We start from the raw sequence: 14720 nt of genomic DNA, 5'->3' as shown, positions 1-14720 counted from the left end.
TGGGGGACAGAGCAATGCTCCGTCTCAAAAAAAGAAAATAATAATAATAATACAGTCAATTATAGCTTATTAGCTGTGTGATTTGGGGCCCAGAGAGGTTAAACGAGATAATTTGTATAAACTACCAGACATCTATTCTGTATTTGGTGGATATTAGCTTTAATTTGGAAATGCACACTATTTGCATTTTCTCTTCTTTTACATAAATACTATTGATATTTAATCCACAGTTTTCTGCTGTATTAAGAATACATTTTAGTAGAATCTTGCCAGAGGGATCTACTTCTTTTACCACTGAAATAAATAAATAAATAAATAAATAAATAAATAAATAAATACATAAAGCCACACTTTTGTTTGAAAACTTCAAATTTAATTGGGTTTCCTAGAATTATTTTAAATGCTCTGAAAATTGAAACACATGGTGTGACACCATTCTAAGAAAACTATTAAATTAGCGGAAAAGGGATGGTGAAGGAGAAGTGAAAAGATTAGAAGAAGGACAGATTAAATTTAGTGGCTCACAATATTTAATTTTGTTTTGGACAAAAACCTAACGGTAATTATGGTTAATTAATAGACACAGATGCCTTCAACATCTTATTTTAATACTTGGCAATAAGATTTCCTGCTTGATCTCTTTTCATTGGAAACTGGTTAAATAATACAGATACAGATAATTCTGCTCTAATCAGAAAATGGGTTTTGACTTTGAATCTGATCCGTAGTCTGGCTCTTTTATAGCCATCCTGACTTCTAAAGAAACAGATCTCTTTAAAAACTGTTAGAATGTAGACATGGTTGACATATTAAAACTCTACATTTGTTTGATCTTACTAAACAATTTGAGTTTATATCAACAGAAAGAAAGCTCACAGCTGCCACAACAGGCATGTTTACAATCATTTTAATGATACCATTAGATGTTGCTCTTCGGGGCTTGCTAGTCCAGGCTGTTATATAAAAACCATGTGAGATAAGTTTACCACCTGTGCACAATGGAAATAACCTATTCAGATGAACCATTCTAAACACAGATATAGGATAGAAGTCAACTCATTTCCTATGTTAAAATATTGCCTTTAAAAAAGATGCTTAAGGCAGAGAAATACCTGTCCTCTAAACCTATATAAATACACACACACAATAAACAGACTTTTCCTAATTGCAAAACAATTGAACTTCAATGCCTCTGGAAAAGTTTCTTAGTTGACAGGTGAGTACTTAGCTCATATAAGAAACATGAGCTTAAGCTTTTGCAAGACATTTACCTGGTTCTTAAGCTGTTTTGGATTCTGATATTCTTGGGGAAGTTGGTAGTTAAGCAACCATAACCAAAACCTTTTATACTTCTCTTTAAAGAGGGGTGGAAATTGCTGTATGCTTTTTGAAGACTCAAAGAATTATAGGTTAATTCCTCCTGAATGCATACAGTTTTAAAGCACATGTTCTGTCATTTTTTAGCCTAGGGATTATATAAGTATTCTGTTCATTACACTTAATAGCATTATTGAATAAATTCTTTTAAAAATTTTTCAGTGTTCACTCTCTTGACTTGCATATACTTTCTATATTTCTAGACAACAAGGCTGCTATTACCAGAATTTGTAGTGATATTTTATTCAATTATATATGAATGTGGAATACAAAGGAAAATTGATTATACTTTTTTTAACATGTTTTCTATGTGCCAGAAATCATACTTAGCCCTAGGAACAGAAATATAAATAATAGAAGCATAAATATGTTTCTAGTAGTTTGTAGGTTATTAGAGGAGATATGGTATTTAAGGGACCTTCAGTTTCTTAAAACAAGCCCAGCAGCATTTTTCCTGAAATGTTGCATGATTCTAGGAAAAATTCCTGATTTCCTTAGCTGTTTTCAAGAGCTGTGTAGAAACAAAGCTTCATTAGTATGATTCTAAGTGATTATAAACAAAAGTGTGATGGCCATCAGAGAAATGCAAATCAAAACCACAATGAGATACCATCTCACACCAGTTAGAATGGCGATCATTAAAAAGTCAGGAAACAACAGGTGCTGGAGAGGATGTGGAGAAATAGGAACAATTTTACACTGTTGGTGGGACTGTAAACGAGTTCAACCCTTGTGGAAGTCAATGTGGTGATTCCTCAGGGATCTAGAACTAGAAATACCATTTGACCCAGCCATCTCATTACTGGGTACATACCCAAAGGACTATAAATCATGCTGCTATAAAGACACATGCACACGTATGTTTATTGAGGCACTATTCACAATAGCAAAGACTTGGAACCAACCCAAATGTCCAACAATGATAGACTGGATTAAGAAAATGTGGCACATATATACCATGGAATACTATGCAGCCATAAAAAATGATGACTTCATGTCCTTTGTAGGGACATGGATGAAATTGGAAATCATCATTCTCAGTAAAGTATCACAAGAACAAGAAACCAAACACCGCATATTCTCACTCATAGGTGGGAATTGAACAATGAGAACACCTGGACACAGGAAGGGGAACATCACATTCTGGGGACTGTTGTGGAGTGGGAGGAGGGGGGGGGGATAGCTTTAGGGATATACCTAATGCTAAATGACGAGTTAATGGGTGCAGCACACCAGCATGGCACACGTATACATATGTAACTAACCTGCACATTGTGCACATGTACCCTAAAACTTAAAGTATAATAATAATAAAATAAAAAAAGAAATTTAAAAAACCAAAAAAACCCAAAAGTGTGACATTTAATTGGAATACTTGCTTACTGTAATGATCATATGTAGCAATCTAGAGTATCAAAATCAAAAGCTATCCTTGATTATTACAAAGGAACAAATTACAATAAGCAAATTACAAAAAGGAGACATTATGAGGGGGAAAATAAGTAAAAGGGCCTTATTTCTATGCCTTAGGTTGTAAAAATTTGAAATACTTGTAGGAGAGTTCTTTGCAAGGAAAGCTTTTTCTGTCAGACACAAAATCAAATGAAGAAAAGCATAGTGGGAATTTTCTGGATTAGATAAAAATGGAGTCAAAGTTTATTTAAGCTTTGACCTTCTAGATATATTGGAGTCATCCTACTCATGAAAAATTGCTAAAGGGAATCTACTCTTTCTGTGCTTCACCCCATGTCAATGTGATGTGATCTCTGATTTCTCTATCAACTATTTACAGGAAGGAAGACTATTTTGTGAGTTTGAAGTACGTAATGATGCACCCTGAGAGTGCATTTGGCTTTCCTATCTATACGGCTTTTATGGTTTCATTTCCCCTTTTTGATTTTCAAGTATGTAATTGCGTAACTCAACAGTATACACCTGGTTTCTGAGTAGTGCAGTCCACGCTGGTAGGGAAACAATTCACAAATGTCTAAAGTCTTGGTAACATTAATATGTCAAATTTAAAAAACCTGTACAGAGATCCTAAACATACCTGCTAAATACAGATTGGAGATATCCTTCCTATATATAATATAGGATTCATTGTTTTAATTAAGTAATTATAATTAGAAGCTTTAAAGTAGTCATTGTTGTAGGGAAAGAAATTAATTATGTACTTGAATGAAAATGTATTTCACTTATATTCCAGCTGCCATACACCAACAATGATTTTCTTTAAAAAGTTTATAAAATGATACAGGACTAGAATGAAGGAGTGTTTACGTTTTAAACCAAACAGATAAAATTGTAATCATCTAAAACTTTTTTTAAACCAAAATTAGACAGAGAGAAAGAGACGGATAAGTGATAGCCTGCAAAATATTTAAAATATATCCAAGGACACTCAAAACTTTATTTATTTGGACATTGCCTATGCAAGCTGAGTTGAAAAGAAAGCTATCTAATTTCTTAACACTTTTGTCAGTCTTATTTCCACAAGGTGACATATTAAACTCAGTTTGTTAGGATTATTTTTTACCAAAATAACAGCCACAAGTATCCTCTGCATAAAAACTAAATAAATATACAATAAATACATGATTGTGTTTTGGGACACTTTATATTCATAAACCAAGTGCAACCACTGGTTGCCTTGAATGTTCCATTGAGACTTGTAAAATTTCTTTCCAATCCCAATGCTATTATGGTAGGAACCCTCCTGCACATCTGGCAGTGCAAGATTTTTTTTTTTAATTGAAAAAGCGTGTGATATTCAAGAATTATTATTACTATTATTATTATTATTATAGCAGCTGGGAACGATTGCTGGGTCAATTTCAATGTCTTTTAGAATATTAACCCCTTTACTATGATAAATGAAAAATAGCATTTCTGGTCATAAATATAATTTGTGAGAACATTATCTAGATTTTCTTTTGTTTTCTGTTTTTTCCCTGAAGTGCTACTGTGCTACTTGATTCAGTGTATATAGTAATTTTAATGTCACACGTGTCATTCTAATACAGTCATAAAATCATGCGTAAGATTCTCAAGCCCTCAATAAGTGACAATAAGTACTGTGAACAGAACAACTGAATTAGAGATACACGTATCTCTAAATGTAGTAGTGCTTGATAATAGGATAAAAAGAAGCAAGAAACCAACTATTCTTGCCTTCCAGAGACCCTTATTAAGATTTGGTGAAATATTTTCTCGAACTGTTACCTGAATCATTTTGGAATATAGATAATGTGCTAAAAATAGAGGCTGAACTGCTGGTGAATGAGGAGTTAAAAATCAGAATGGTGGCCTGTGTTTGGTTACTTTTTGAGGCTTTCAGGGGCAATAGTTAAAAGAGAATCATAAAGTTAGACCCGAAATGTTCAGTTTGAAAACAAAGAGAAAAGTACATATGGTTTTGTTAACACAGTCCCTCTCTGCCTGTAGCTTGCAATCCAGGGTTACTAAGGGTCCACATTCAAAACTTAGAGCTTGGCAGGGTTAGAAAAGTCAACTTTTTGTTTGCGAAGTTGAAGCTTGTATAAATGCTGGCATGGAAACATCAGCCTTATTAGGAGGATTCAAGTGATGTGAACTCCTCAGCATCTTTCATAGGACAAACCTTCTAGCAAAGACTCAATTATAAGCCATGCCTACATATCCTAGCTTAAATATGTGTCAGCAATTGATCTTGGCTATAGATACAGGAGTACAAAATTGATTAAAGGCAAATAGACAAGAACCTAGTAAAATCTGAGGGAAATACACTAGCAACAAAATACTAAATCTGGCTAGGAAACATATGTGGAAATCCCTGAGCCTCCATGCTTGCATCAATGTGAAGAGGGATGCTAACACGGTGGATCCAACGGAAGAAGTCTCTTCCCGAGTAACCAGTTTAGATGTGGATGGGAAGGAAAACAGATAGAAAAATACCTCCCTCAGTGATAGAAGTAAATATTTTGGAACAGCAGGAACAGACAGATTGCCTACTCTGGAAATGTACTTCACTTCCAGGACAGGATTTTCTGCTGTTATTATCTAGCAGGGTAAGATATGTGCTCTCAATGGCATTTATTGTGTGTTTGCAATGATTCACTTGAAAAACGTTTTAAAAAATTACCCATTGACAGGCCAGGCATGGTGGCTCACACCTGTGATCTTAGCACTTTGGGAGGTCGAGGTGGGAAGATTGCTGAGTCCAGGAGTTCAAGACCACCTTGAGCAACATGGCAAAACCGCCTTCTCTACAAAAAAATACAAACATTAGCTGGGTGTGATGGTGTATGCCTGTAGTCCCAGCTACTTGGGAGGCTGAGGTGGGAGGATCACCTGAGCCTGGGAGGTAGCCATGATAGTGCCAATATACTCCAGCCTGAGAAACAGAGTGAGACCCTGTCTCCAAAAAAAAAACTCTATTGAAAAATTTTAGTTTTATATATTTATCGAGTATAAAGTAATGTTATAATTTTTGAATACAGCGTGGAATTATTAAATCAAGCTTTCCATCACCCCAAATATTTGACGTTTTTGTGATAAGAACATTTGAAATTTACTCTTTTAGTGATATTGAAATGTACAATATTAAATTATTAGAGGTATTCATCATGATGTGTAATAGATCTAAAACAAACAAACAAATTTATTCTAATTGATGTTTTACACCTTTGATTATCATCTCCCTATTATTTCCATCCCACCAATCTCTCCTTTCATGAATTAAATTATTTTAGATTCCACATATAAGTGAGAAATTTTTGATATTTGTCTTCTTGTTTGGCTTATTTCACTTAGTATAATGTTCTGCAATTCCATTCATGTTGTTGCAAATGATAAGGTATCTTCCTTGTTTTAGGCTGAATAGTATTCCATTGGGGATATATACCACATTTTCTTTATCTGTTCACCTAGTGATGGTCATCTAGATTGATTCCATAACTTGGCTATTGTGAATAGTGCTGCAGTAAACATGGATGTGCAAACATCTATTAAACATGGATGTGCAAACATCTATTAAACATGGATGTGCAAACATCTATTAAACATGGATGTGCAAACATCTATTAGACATACTGATTTTACATCTTTTGGGTGAAAACGCAGAAGTGGCATTGCTGGTAATTGAATTTTTAGTGCTTTTTGGCAACCTTTATACAGTTTTCCATAATGCTTTTCCTGATTTACTTTCTCATCAACAGCATCCACATCCTTGCTGACACTTATTAACATTCATCTTTTTAATAATAACCATTTTAACAGATGTGAGGTGTTAAATCTTTGTGGTTTTAATTTGCATCTTCTTAATGATTAGGTATGTCAAACATCTTTTCTTGAATCTGTTAGCCATTTGCATGTCTTCTTCTGAGAAGTGTCTATGTAGGTCCTTTATTCATTTCTTAATCAGATTATTTGTTTTCAGTCTATAGAGTTGTTTGAGCTCCTTATATATTTTGGGTACTAATTCCTTATCAGATGTATGACTTGCAAATATTTTCTACCAAGCCTTACGTTGTCTCTTCAACATTGTTAGTTGTTTCCTTTGCTATGCAGAATCATTTTATTTGGATATAATCCCATTTGTCTATTTTAGCTTTTGTTGCCTATGCTTTGGGGGTCAAATCTAAAAACTCATTGCTCAGAGCATTATTGTATAGTTTTCCCCCTATGTTTTCTTCTAGACATTTTAAAGTTTCATGTTTTATGTTTAAGTACTTAATCAATTTTGAGTGGATTTGTGTATATGGTGTGAGATAAGGGTCCAATTTCATTCCTTTGCATAAGGATATCCAGTTTGCCAATACCATTTATTGAAGAGTCTTTTTTCCATTGTTTATTCTTGGGAACTTTCTTGAAAATCAATTGACTATAAATGTGTGGAATCCCAAAAATCTGTAATAGCCAAAGCAATCATGAGCAAAAAGGACAAAGCCAGAGGCATCACACTATCTGATTTCAAACTATAGTGCAAAGCAATAGTAATTACAATAGCATGGTACTAGCATAAAAGTAGACACATTGGGTAATGGAACAGAATAGAGAGCACAGAAATGAACCCATGCATCTATGATCAATCATTCACTTTTAAAATTACAAATTAAGTTATGGCGTTTCTTCTCCATGATTGTATTAGTTGTGCTGTTCAAGGCAAATGTCTTCTGTTTTAACCATAAATCTCTAAAACATGAGTTGTCATGCCTGTTTTATCAGAGAGTAATACATGCTATTTAGATAATCTTAGAAAGGGTGCCATATTTGATAAACAGATGAGCCTTTGGGGTGGTTCCCCTTGGTAAAGAGGTGTGTATCTTCCATGAAAAATGAGTAAGGTTGTTGAAGAGCCAGTGGTAGAACTACTGTAGGTACCATTAGTTTGTTTTCCACAATTCATTCCTAACTTTCTTGCCCCAAGACAATTCACAGAACAGCTTATTTTGTAGTCTCTCTTGAAGCTAGAAATTGTCATGTTGCCCAATTCTGGCCAAAGTAATCAAAGAAGAATTTTGCTGAGGACTTGTTCAAATATAATTTGCTGAGAAGAAATAAGCACAAGAAAAGAGCTGGCTGGTGTCACTTTTTCTCTTGGATTTCTGCCTTAAAAATGTGATTTCTACAGCTATGGAAACTATCACAATATGCAAGAAGGATTAGGAAAAATAGCAGATAAAGAATTAGAAATAAAATAGGTATGCTTGTAGTTTTAATTGCGGGATTATCCATAAAACAATCATCCTTTTGCTGCCTTTTAAGATAAACAATAAATAACATTATAGTGAAAATTTGTTACTTGCAGTTTAAAGTATTTTTAACTTCTATGTGTTGATTGACCATTAATTAATAAACTTTACCTCAATGCACACCATATGATTTAGAAAATAAGAACTTGTAGACTGTCATGTTGGGAGAGATTTTTATGTAGAATCAATGAGTCATAGCATTCTGTGCATTGTTTGCTAGTCTTTAAAGAATAGCGCAGGTAAAACTGGGATGTGATTTGTAAAGTATAATATCTAGAATCCCAGCTGTCTATAGAAGTTGGAGGCTCATTTCATATGTTATATCTAAACATTAAGTTGCCTTCTGCATCAGTTCTAGCAAAGGGCCCAGTATCCGTATGAGAGTCATAGTTGATGGCTGATTGGAACAACAAGTAAATGTTTTAAAACTAAAACCTACAGATTTAATAGATGAAAAGCAATATTCATATACAAGAACATAAGAAAGCATATGTTATTGAAGTTTTAAAAATGATACAAATAGAATTTTCATTGCCAGCAATTATTAGAAAAAACTGCAATGGATCTTCTGATGAAATACTAATAAAAGAGCTACATAAAATATAACAAATATATTTTTAAATGCCTTTCTGAAGTGGAAATAAATTAAAGCATTCACAGAGGTTAGAAACAGTGAAAGTGCAATCTAGGAATGAGGTGTACTCAAAAGTTAACTTTTACCCTTTGTTAAGGCACCAAGCCCATGGGATCTTAAGTTTCCATTTTGATGGCTATTCGGAGTATAGAAGACATAAGCTAAAGCCTTGGGCATGCTTAAAGTAAGGAATAAGATAGGAGATTGGTCTATAAAGCTGAGTTTCCAAAAGATTACACCTAAAATAAACCCACAGCAGAAGGAATGGTAAATAAAATTTCTTATGTCACTAGTATTGTATGAGGAGGAAAAAATTATCCTTTGAGAATTTATTACCAAAACATAGTTTTCACATAGACTTGATCCTCAGCTTTATAGAACTCATTTGGTGGGAGATCCCAGGCAACTAACTCAACTAACCAAATAACTAAATGCAAAATCTACACTAAAAAATATTAACTGCAATTCAGAATTCTTATGCATAGATACAAATCAAGAAACCCATTGGAAAAAAAAAAAAAAGTACCATGAGTGAAAACTAGCAGAAGTATACTTTCAGAGACATCATATATTAACTATCTTAGAAAATAATTTAAATAAACATGTTGTATATATTTCAGGAAAGTTTAAATAGTTTAAACAGTTGAATGAGGATTGATATGCTTTGGTTCTGTGTCCCCACCCAAATCTCACCTTGAATTGAAATAATCCCCACATGTCAAGGGCGGGACCAGGTGGAGATAATTGAATCATGGGGGTGGTTTCCCCCATGCTCTTCTCAAGATAGTGTGTGAGTTCTAACGAGTTCTGATGGTTTTATAGAGGGCCTTTTTCCCTGTTTGCCCCTCACTTCTTCCTGCTGCCCTTTGAAGAAGGTGCCTTTCTTCCCTTTCACCTTCTGCCGTGATTGTAAGTTTCCTGAGGCCTTCCCAGCCATGCAGTACTGTGAGTCAATTAAACCTCTTTTCTTTATATGTTGCCCAGTCTTGATATTTCTTCATGCAGCATGAGAACAGACTAATACAAGGATCAAGAAAGGAAAAAATGTATGTAGAGATTTAGAAAGAAATCCAGTGGAAGTTTTAGGAATGGAATTAGTACCCGAAGGAAACAATTCATTGCATTAAAGCAGAATCAAGAACTGGAAGACAAACTAAAGAAAATATTCATGAGATAATTCACAAATAGTTAAAAATATCAAATACTGGTTATAAGACATAGAAAGTGAATTAAGGAAGGCTGAATTAAGTGTAACTAAAATTTTAAAAAGAAAGACTAACAGGAATAGGTGAAAGGCAATAACTGAAAACTAAATATACTTATGAATTTTGAGATATAATTATGAATTATTAAACTGTGAATGTAATATACAGAATAAATGTAAAATATTCAACATTTTATCCTGGAAAAAGATCAAGAAATCAGCAACAGGGTCAATACAAATAAATTCTGAACAAAATATATTATAATACTATAATATGCAATATAATAATAGTACTATAATAGTAACTATAGTAGTATAGTAATGTAAAAAGGTAATAAAGCCTCAGTGACAAAGAGAATGTTTTAGAAGTGGCAAGAAAAGATAGATCTTTTGTAATGAAATGACAATAGGCTGGTATCTCAGCAGCAACAATGGAAGACAGAAGGCACTGTAATAATAAGTTGAATATCTTGAAAGAAAATACTTTATAAATTTATAATTTCATTGTAAGAACTACTATCTTTCAATAACCAAGTTGAAATAAAATATTTGTTTTCAGGCAAAAGAACAAAAACGTAAAGAAACTGACTTCCAACTGACCCATTGAACAAACCTCCAAAGATAGTAATAGCTGTAGTTGGAAAACGATTTCTGCTTGAAGCTTTAACATATAAGTAGATAGGAAAAATAATGTTGTTTTCTAACTGTATAATCTTTATTTTACTTTCTTATCTCAAAAAAATCACCTAGGACCCATATTCTCATCCTCAGTTTCCTTACCAAGGCAGTATTTACTTCATTAGGTTTATAATATGGATAAATTCTTAGCAAGAAAATTAGTAGATAATAAACAATTGGCATATGTTACACATAATTCTGATGATGTCCTTGTATCAATATCCAATGTAAGCTAACAAAGGTATGTGTTTATTTTTGTTCTGTACCAATCAGAACATAAATGGCAACATGACAATTTATGGCAAAGAAAGTACAAAAATAAAATCTTGATTTACATTTCCATGTTTTTAATGAAAGTTGTGAAAGGCATACAAAATCACAATGTTGAAAATTCGAAATTTCAAATACCTAAGGCTATTGTGTATGCTCATGATATCAAATAATAATCTACTTTATCATGTCTATGACTTTAATTGTCTGGTTCTGATTAAAATTGTGATCTCTAGAGAAAAGTATGTGAAAAGTAGCAGTCAACTGCTCAATAAACATTTACTAAAAATTTATTTTACTTAAAATTTATCTTCTGGTGGATAATTGTGAACATTTAATGTTTCTCAAATCTATGCATTGCCAAAACAAAGCAAAACAAAAATCAAAACATATATGTAACAAGCATTATATATATAAAATATATAATATATATTTTACATATATAACATATACATAATATGTATTATATATAACAGGTATACAATACATATTACATATATTACATATAACATATATACACATAGTGTGCATAGTATAATTTTTTTTAACTTTTATTTTAAGCTCAGAAGTACAAGTGCAGGTTTGTTAACATAGGTAAATTTGTATCGTGGGAGTTTGTACAATTCCTAGCATTTCTGTGAAAATACGTTGTGAACTTTGCCAATGTAATCTCCACGAATTTCTTCCCTTTTTACAGATACATAGGGACAGGTAACTTTGAACACTTAATGTGGCACCATGAAGAGGAGTCAGACAAAACCTTCTAGGTAAGTAGTTCTGAAAAGTTTAGTCTACCTATATGGACTTTAGTTTCCTTATATGTTTTGACATAATAGAATGATAGGCCATTTCTGGGAGAGTGACAAATAGGCCATGGGGTTTTATGATAATTAAATAAGATAAATCATGCAAAGTGTGTAAAAATGGGCATGACACATAGTAAACCAAAATATTACTTCCCCTTTGCACCTGTATGCCATGCATTGTGCTAGATGATTTATTTCTTATTTGATTTGCTTTTTCTAAAGACCAGAGAAGTCTGATTTTAAAGAGTGAAGATAAGCAAATTAACCAAACAACCAAAACACATTTTGATTGACATCCCTTTTTCAATGCAATTTCCTCAACTTTCAAATATAAATATTCTAACTGCTTCCTCAGTCTCCTATCCAACAGGTCTTTTAAGACACCAGAACTAATTTTCATTCCACCTCTCATTATTGAAACTAATAGTAGCTACCATTTATTGTGTGTATGCAATTTCTCAGAACCCGTATGAGGAGCTTTATACAATTTAATTTAACATAAACGTCTGGTGCCTTTTTCTTAGTTTTTGTCCTGATTAATATTATTGTAGCATGTGACATTCATGACAATTTGTGTCTTAGAAAAGTGTTTTTCCTGATTCACAGGCATTGCACACTTCAAACACATCACCCTCCTTTCTCAGTTCCTGACTGAAGCTGTTAAAAATCAAACTTAAGGTCTAGTAATCCTAGTATTTGGGAAGCTGAGGCAGAAGGACCGCTTGAGGCCAGGAGTTTGACACCAGTCTGGGCAATATAGCAAGACTCTGTCTCTACAACTTTTTTTGTGTGTGTGTGTGCAACATAGCAAGGCTCTGTCTCTACAGAATTTTTGTTGTTGTTGTTTTAATTAGCCAAACCTGGTGGCATGTGCCTGTAGTCCTAGCTACTCAGGAGGCTGAGGAAGGAGGATCACTATAGCCCAGGAGTTTAAGGCTGCAACGAGGTATGATTGTGCCACTTAACTCCAGCCTGGGCAACAGAGTGAGACTGTTTCTTAAAAAAATAAAATAAAATAATTAATTAAAATTAAAATCACAGTTATATTGAGGCTACGGAGCAAGATGGCCTAGTAGAACCCTCCAGCAATTGTACCCCCCTTGCAGAAACATCAACTTGAACAACAATGCATGCAACAAGAAAGCACCTTTGTAAGAAATAAAACATCATTTGAGAGAACACCGTACCTGGTCTTAGCATAATGACAAGAAAATATGCATTGAATAGGATTGGAAGAACAGTCTTGAACAGCCTATACCACACTTCCTCCAACCCCAGGGAGCACAGTCTGGAAAGAAAATCTGTGTGCTTGGGGAGGAAAAGCAAGGTGAGTGTGGGATTATGCATTGGAACTCAGTGCCACCCTGTCACTATGAAACACAACACAGGAAAAAATTCTGCCAGTGCCCACAGAGGGAGCATTTAGAATAGCCCTGGACCTGAGGGGAATCCATTGTCCTAGCAGAAGGAATGGGAGTCCCAACCTTCTTTACCACTGGCTGACTAAAGTAACCTTGAGCCTTGAATAAATTTCAGTGACAACTAGACCATCCTGACAGCAGTCCTTGAACGAGCCCTGGTGCCACACTGCTATCAGAGGCTGTGGGCTCAGGGTACAACCCAGCATGACACTAGCTGCAGTGGCCATGGGAGAGCCTATGCCACCCCTCCCCCAATGCCAGACAGTGCCCTGTAGACAGAGACTCCTTCAGTTTGGATGAAAGAGTGAAGAATACAGAGGACTTTGTCTTCCAACTGACTATCAGCCCAACCACATTAAAATAAAGCACCAGGGAGAATCCCAAAGCCCCCAATTCTAGGTCATTATTACTAGGTCATTGCTTGTAGACCCATTGTGAGCCAGAAGAAATCTACTTCCCTGGTAGGATGGACCAAGTCTAGCAGGATTCACCACTAGGTGCTGGTTAAAATGGCCTCTGGCCTTGAATAAACATTGGTGGCAGTCACGCAATAGCAGCCATGGGCCTTTGGCAAGCTACAGTAATGTGCTGGTCTGGGAGACTCTGGGCTTCACATGCAAGCTGGTGTAATGCCAGCTGCAGCAGCCATGGAATTGCTAACATCACCCCTCCCCCAACTCCAGGCATCTTAGCATAGAGAGAGGCTCTTTCTACTAGAATAAAGAGAAGGAAGAGAGCAAGGGACTTTCCCTGGGAACCTAGGGAAATCTCCCTCATCTTCCTTATGCCCATCAGGGCTGGGTATTTAGGAGTCTGCAAGAGTTGCAGTATATTGGGCTTAGTGTGCCACGTAGTGTGAAAATGGCTGCAGTGACCACAGGCTTACGGAACTCAAAACTCAGTCCCCTTTGAATTCTTGGAAGGCCTCTGAAGAGGGACAGTTACAAACAAGACCAGACTGTGAAGACTAGAATAAATAGTCTTCAATGCCCAGACATCAATGAATGTCCACAAGCATCAAGGACGTCCAGGAAGATATGATCATACCAAATGGAATAAATAAGGCACCAGTGACTAACCCTGAAGGACAGAGACATGTGATCCCTTACCCAGAGAATATAAAATAGCTGTTTTGAGGAAGCTCAATGAATTTCAAGAAAACAGATGGAAGGAATCCATAAATTTATCAGATAAATTTAACAAAGAAATTGAAATAATTTTAAAAATCAAACAAATTTTGGAACCACAAAATAATTAACAAAACTGAAAAATGCATTAGAGTGTCTCAATAGCAGAACTGATCAAACCGAGGAAAGAATTAGTGAGCTCAAAGTCAGGCTACTTGAAAGTTACATAGAGGAGAAAAAAGATGAAAGAGTGAAGAATGTTTACAAGATCTAGAAAATAGCCTCAAATGGGCAAATCTAAGATTTATCAGCCTTAAAGAAGAAGTAAAAGTAGAAATACAGGTAGAAAGTTTATTCAAAGAAATGACAACTGAGATCTTTCCAAACCTAGATGAAGACATATTCTTTGAAGTCATGTCATCATTTTAATAAATGCCACAAAAGCATTCAATAACATCCAACATCCTTTCAT

General features: G+C 34.6%; 1 protein-coding gene across 2 annotated transcripts in view; it reads right to left on the bottom strand.

Annotated features, from left to right (window-relative positions):
• SEMA3A (semaphorin 3A) overlaps positions 1-14720 on the bottom strand; it is a 518655-nt gene that overhangs the window by 416387 nt on the left and 87548 nt on the right. The window lies entirely within an intron of this gene.

Source organism: Pongo abelii, chromosome 6 (assembly GCF_028885655.2).
Source record: "Pongo abelii isolate AG06213 chromosome 6, NHGRI_mPonAbe1-v2.0_pri, whole genome shotgun sequence".
Classification (NCBI taxonomy): domain Eukaryota; kingdom Metazoa; phylum Chordata; class Mammalia; order Primates; family Hominidae; genus Pongo; species Pongo abelii.
This window is presented reverse-complemented; position numbering and strand designations above follow the sequence as displayed.